Below are 5,845 nucleotides of genomic sequence, written 5' to 3' on the forward strand. Positions count from 1 at the left end.
GGTAGTGGAGGCGGCTTCACTTTGGGTGAAGCTGGCTCCTTTATGCATTTTTTCATTTTTTCGTTTCCAGCCTGATTTGGTTGCCGCATGCATTTAATACCAATTTTTTTGATAACACATTCATACCTACTGAAGCCAATTCAGTTCTAAAAATCAATTATGGAAGATTTTACATTCATTACGATGACAGATCGATGACAAATGAAAGAATCATAAATTTTCTAAATCTACATTGTTCCGTTCAAAACAAAAATTTCACTGTAAATGAACAATATATTAAATGCACAATATTAATAAGACTTACCAACAATCAAGCATTAATTAGGTTAATTGTAGATACCACATCAGGTTCATTGTAGATTTTCTTCCTGTAGATGAATAGTTGACATTGCATTGAGAAATCAGCACACTGCAATTTGGGTTTTGATTCAAAAAAAATTATTAAAAAGTAAGAATAGAGGAGAGAGGAATTAGGGTTTTTAATAAAAAAGAAATTCAAAGCAATATGTTTTTTTGATGGAACAAAGAGATAGGAATAAGGGTTTGGATTAAAATGAAAAAGGAAGGAGGAAAATAACAAAAGCAAAAGGGAAGAAGGGGAAAGTGAAACTGCAGAAGGGCGGGGGCGGCAGCTTATTTCAACTTTTCCTTTTTTTTTTTTTTTTTTTGGCTTTACAGTTGACACGTTAAGTTACTGTGCCGTTTGTGGACTTCTTTTTCTTGTGTCAAGCCAAACACGACATTAAACAACTCACAGCAAGAGACTGTAGGATAACTCACAGGGGGGATTTGAGCCCTATTTCAAGGCCATGTCTAGTATTCACTTTTAACTCTTTTATATGTATAAATATGCAGGATCTTCCGCGAACCTTTCCTGGTCACCCATGGTTGGTCACCCCAGAGGGTCATGCTGCTCTCAGACGTGTCCTTGTGGGATATTATTCTGATGTTGGTTACTGTCAGGTGGGTTAACTTTTTTTATTTTATAATAAGTAATAACAATAACACTAAGGGTTCATTTCACTTATTATTATTATTATTATTATAATAAATTATAAGTTGTGGAACACTTACTTTCAGAAAGACAAGTTTTACATGGTTCTAAAAAATCTCATATAAATAAACAATAGTAGTTGGATATATTGGAAGCTACACGGGAAATAATCAATTAGTCTATTTTTTAAAATTTTTTTACAAGTTAATACAAATGTTAAAGATAACTAAGAAATGGGTAAGTTTTTTAAAATAGGAAAAAGGACTGATTAATTGATGGAAAATGATATTTATGCCGATGGAATTCGCCGATTTGTTAGACAGAATTTTACTTTGCGTCTAGTTGGCAAAAAAACATAGGTCCATTCATCTTCCCTGTCTCTCCTCTGCCTCTCTAACCTCCCTCGAGTTGCAGATCTGATCTGAACACAAGGGAAACGGTGAGACCGGTACAAATTTGCATCTGTGGAGAAGAAGCAGAGACACGGCCGGCGAAGCTGATCGGAATAGACAATTGGAAAGTTTACAAACCGGCACCGACGGGAACAGTCTCTTCACGGCGTCGCAGAAGGAGATGGGATCGGCGGCGGTGGGCGCCAGAGATCTACAGCGGAGGACGGTGAGGAGGTTCTTGGAGGATCTTGGATCTGTGAGCAGGGTTGGTGTGTTGGGTATCGGGCAGTGATGGTTGACGGCGAGTTGCTGTGGATGAAGGGTGCAAACGTGTCGGCCGACGGTGACGATGAATCGTGGAAGACGCCGGTGAGTTTGGTTCAATTTTTTTCGATCGCGAAATTTCAGATTGTCATCTTTGTGCGTGGGTCGCCGGTGGCTCTCACGAGTTGTGTTTTCACCGTAAGAAACTGGTCTGATTTTGCTGTTGTTGTTTGCATTGGTGAGGCTTCATCGGTTCTTTGTCTTTTTGGCCGGAAGTTGCAGAGGTTTACCGGCGTTCTCGGCTGTCGTCTTTTTCGTCGAAAGCTTCTTACGGTCAGATTCTCAAACTCCAAGCAGTCCTTCGTCGTGGTGGGTTGTAGACTTGCAGTTTGGCTCAATCTTGTCGTCGGGTGTTTTGTTTGCCGTCGCCGTGCCTTGCCGAGAGCTTGCCTTTGTAACTTTGTTTTGGTTGTTGGTCGGATATTCAGGCTTTTGATAAGAGGTCATGTATTCTGTAACTCTGATTGGTTTTCGTACATGTACACTTGCACTTTCCAACTGATAGTCCTTTATATTTTTGGAATATCCCATTCATTTGTCTTAGCTGATTGGAGTGATAGTTTGGAATGTTTTCTATGAATTGCTTGTTTGTTTCGTGCCGCAGATCTTCCCTACAAGGACTACCAGAGCAACCAGAATTTCAGTGTCACTACTTACTCTTCTACTAGTGTCGTAAGTGTTATTTATTTTTGATATATATATATATATATATATATATATATATATATATATATATATTTTTTTTTTTTCCCCGTTGCTTCTTAGATCCGTATATTTGCTTATTTGCGTGGTGAGGCTAGAGTTATCTCTCTATTTATTATTTTGTGTGTGGTGTTATTTGTAGAGTATTTTTATATGTGACTCAATGTGTTTTGTTCAAAAATTAAAAGAAATCAGTTCAATAGATTTGATACTTATACCCTCTCTGGTCTTTGTTCCACTTTCAACTTTTGGTCTATATGATTAATGCATTATGGACTTAAAACATGTGTGCGCGCTATGTGGTTTTATAAATTGCATATAGTGAACAATTTCTAAAGGGAATCTGCATTCTTGTCACTTTTGATACCATTTTGTTTTCTGTAATATATCATTGTGGTTTATTTATTTGATTTTTATTTCTTTTTATAGAGTTGTTATATACCTACACGTCCAACCACATTATTTTGATCATTATGATACAGTAAACTCTTTGAAACTGATTGAATATTCATGTTGTTTATGCTTAGGCTTTAGCAAATATTTGACAGAGCAGAGCTTAGTGCTGGGACAGCTAATGAATTTCAAACTAATCCATTGTCTGATATTTGGAAACTTTTGTCTTTCTAACGGCTAGAACAAGCATGCTATGAGTTTTTGATTTTAGAGAAAGTTCATTTTAAAGCATAAATGATCACTGTAAGATCTAAGATTTAGCATTAAGTCATTGAGTCATTGCTTGAGCAACATGTTCTAAAAACTTTTTAGTGACATATTTTCTCTCTTATTGTTTTTAATGTGACCGACCCATTCATATAAGATTATGATAGGGATAACACCAATCTGTCAAACCTTATATATATATATATCGTACTTTATTTGACCAAATTAAACTGTTATCTTTAATTGTATAATTTTATTTTATTTATGATGTTTTAAGCTAAGATTAATGTGATAATGAAAGTACTTTTTTTTGTTTTTTCCAAAATTTGCTTGCTTTTATTGGTAACAAGTTATTGGATTTTCAAATTTTTTATTGGTGGAAGGTCTAAAACTTTTGTTTTTGTCTTCTTTTAACTTGGGACGGGGTATATTAAACGCGTAGGAAAAAACAACAAATTATGGACGGCGGAAGTTGGCATCCACACGAGAGATGAAGAAGCACTACTAAATTTCAAAACGTGGAGGGATATTCCAGATTCTGAGAGACAGGTTTGCTATGATCATTTTAAGGTAATGTGTTCTTTTCTTTTCATTCGATACAATGCTAAATACTCGAACAATTTAAATTCTAAGAACCACCATACTCTTATATTCGGTATACCTCCAATTTCATGCAATAACTACATTTAATTAATACAATAAGCAAATTTGCCTGGTAGCATCCATTCTTATGCCTGGGACTAACAATGAAAATGACCCCTGTAAGTAGGACTAACACTACTGGGGATGTTTTTGTTTTGGTCCATGAGAATTGAAAGACAGCCAGCTACTTCATTCATTCGACTTCCAGCCCAGATTCAGGGTATGGAAGGATTGGATTCCAGATTTTAACAGCGCACTAAAGAAGATAAGAATTTTACCACTCAATTTATAAAATATCAAAGAACGAAATCGAAGAACGAAAATTTTTTCCCAAGTTAATATGAAACTGTTAGCTTAGTAACTTATTGCAACTCTTTGTTGGTTTAGACCACCATTTGCGCTGATCAATATAAGAAATTTCTTGTTCTTTTAGCATGATTGATGATGAGAACCAGATTGAAAATTGGCTTCTCCCAGTGGCGTCTCTCATTATGGGTTTTGTTTCATAGGCTGTAAGATTTAAAAAGATATTTTTCAAGAAGCTTTATATTTCAGAGAGATTTGCCTGATTTAAAGACCAAGTGGTTCCATCATATGCACAAACAGCTATAGTGAGAAGTAAACCAAGGGGGGTCAAATTTCTACTGCCTTGCTGTAATCACAGTGAAAATATTTAATTTTGTACCGGTGCCATAGGAGCTCGTCACTAAAGAAGCTGTTGTAGGATGCTAGATTTTCTTTTTTGGTTGTAAATCTTAGTAGTTTTGGAAAATGGCAATTTCACATGTACATATTAAGGTGGAGAGATTATTTATGGAACTTATAATGGTTATTGAAATTACTTGGGAAATAATAACTTTAATCTCACCTAAAATATATATATATATATATATATATATATATATATATATATATATATATATGTTATTGAATAAAAAGTGTCAGATATGAAGTTAGTCTTTGCCATTTAACTTTTGAAGCCTTGCAAGTTATCAATAGGTGCATGTTGGTTATGCATTTTACTCTAATAGTATCTCAGATAGATGGGTTGCCAGTTTTGAGATTTGGACATATGTCCTGTAATAGTATTTGGCTTAGGGGAAAGTCTTAGTATTTGGATAATTGTTCTGTAGTTTGTTTTGGGAGAGATCGGTAGATGGTCTTTGTTTTTAGTTTATTTCATCGGTTGTTTTTGTTGCTTGGGTTTACCTTTTTATTGGGAAAAATTCTGGTTTTTAGTTATTCAAAAAATGTGGTATTTAAACCGATTTGGGGTTTGTTCATTGTTAATGGTTTTGTTTTAGCAAGGGATAATCTCTGGTTTTGATTGTAAATGAGTTATATATGCTTGTTTAGATTACAGTTTCTTTATTTAAATTTTGGGGATAATTTTTAATTTATTTCTTCATCTGTTCTTTTTAAATTTGAAAAAACTAGAATTTTGGTTTAGAGAGTTGGAGCTTAGAGAAGATACAGGTGGATGTTACTAGAGTCCTAGTTATTTTACAGAGACAAGGGGCAACTGAGCCTTTAAGATGACTGTGATGGGAGATTGTTTTATTTTACATGTACAAGGAGGAACTAAGGCTTTGAGAGGTTTGTAGCAGATCGAGTTCAGATTTCAGCATGCTACAATTGAACTTCTTTTGGACATTGAAAATATGACCTCTTTGTAAAAGCATATTCAATCCTAAACGCTGCATGTTCGGATCAAATTATAGTTTTGTTTATCTCTTAGTTATAAGTTGCTTCAGGAGATGTATTCAATTTGCAGGTAGCTCTGCTTTTCATAATACATGTTCATTGATAGCACCTGTAAAAATGGATCTATACTTTTTATGTCTTGTTAGGTTGTCAGTTCTTTCTATTTTCTATTAACATGACAATTTTCTTTCATGCTTTGGTTTTTTTTTCCACCACAATAACCTTTTTCTTTTGATGTCCTTTTATTTCTACATGATCAACATTTATTATTCCATGATCAATGTCTTTTCATTTATTGTTCTTTCTTTCTTTATTCTGTTTAGCCTTTTATACACTCTCTTGGCGCCTAGTTTCTTCTTGAAACTATTGTTGCTATCAAGACAAGATGAGCTGATGCAGTTTTAACACCCATGAGTAGCTCCCCTGG

At 34.6% G+C, this 5,845-nt stretch overlaps 1 long non-coding RNA gene across 1 annotated transcript; it reads left to right on the forward strand.

Moving 5' to 3' along the window:
* The first annotated feature begins 461 nt into the window (after window positions 1-461).
* Window positions 462-5,558, forward strand: LOC132271856 (uncharacterized). The gene is made up of 2 exons (XR_009469862.1): window positions 462-2,382; window positions 3,515-5,558. It is a non-coding gene; the product is annotated as an uncharacterized LOC132271856 (long non-coding RNA).
* Window positions 5,559-5,845: the final 287 nt, after the last annotated feature.

The sequence above is a fragment of the Cornus florida genome, unplaced genomic scaffold, assembly GCF_030987335.1.
Source record: "Cornus florida cultivar Cherokee Brave unplaced genomic scaffold, ASM3098733v1 CherokeeBrave_3.0.0_Hap2_Chr08, whole genome shotgun sequence".
Lineage (NCBI taxonomy): Eukaryota > Viridiplantae > Streptophyta > Magnoliopsida > Cornales > Cornaceae > Cornus > Cornus florida.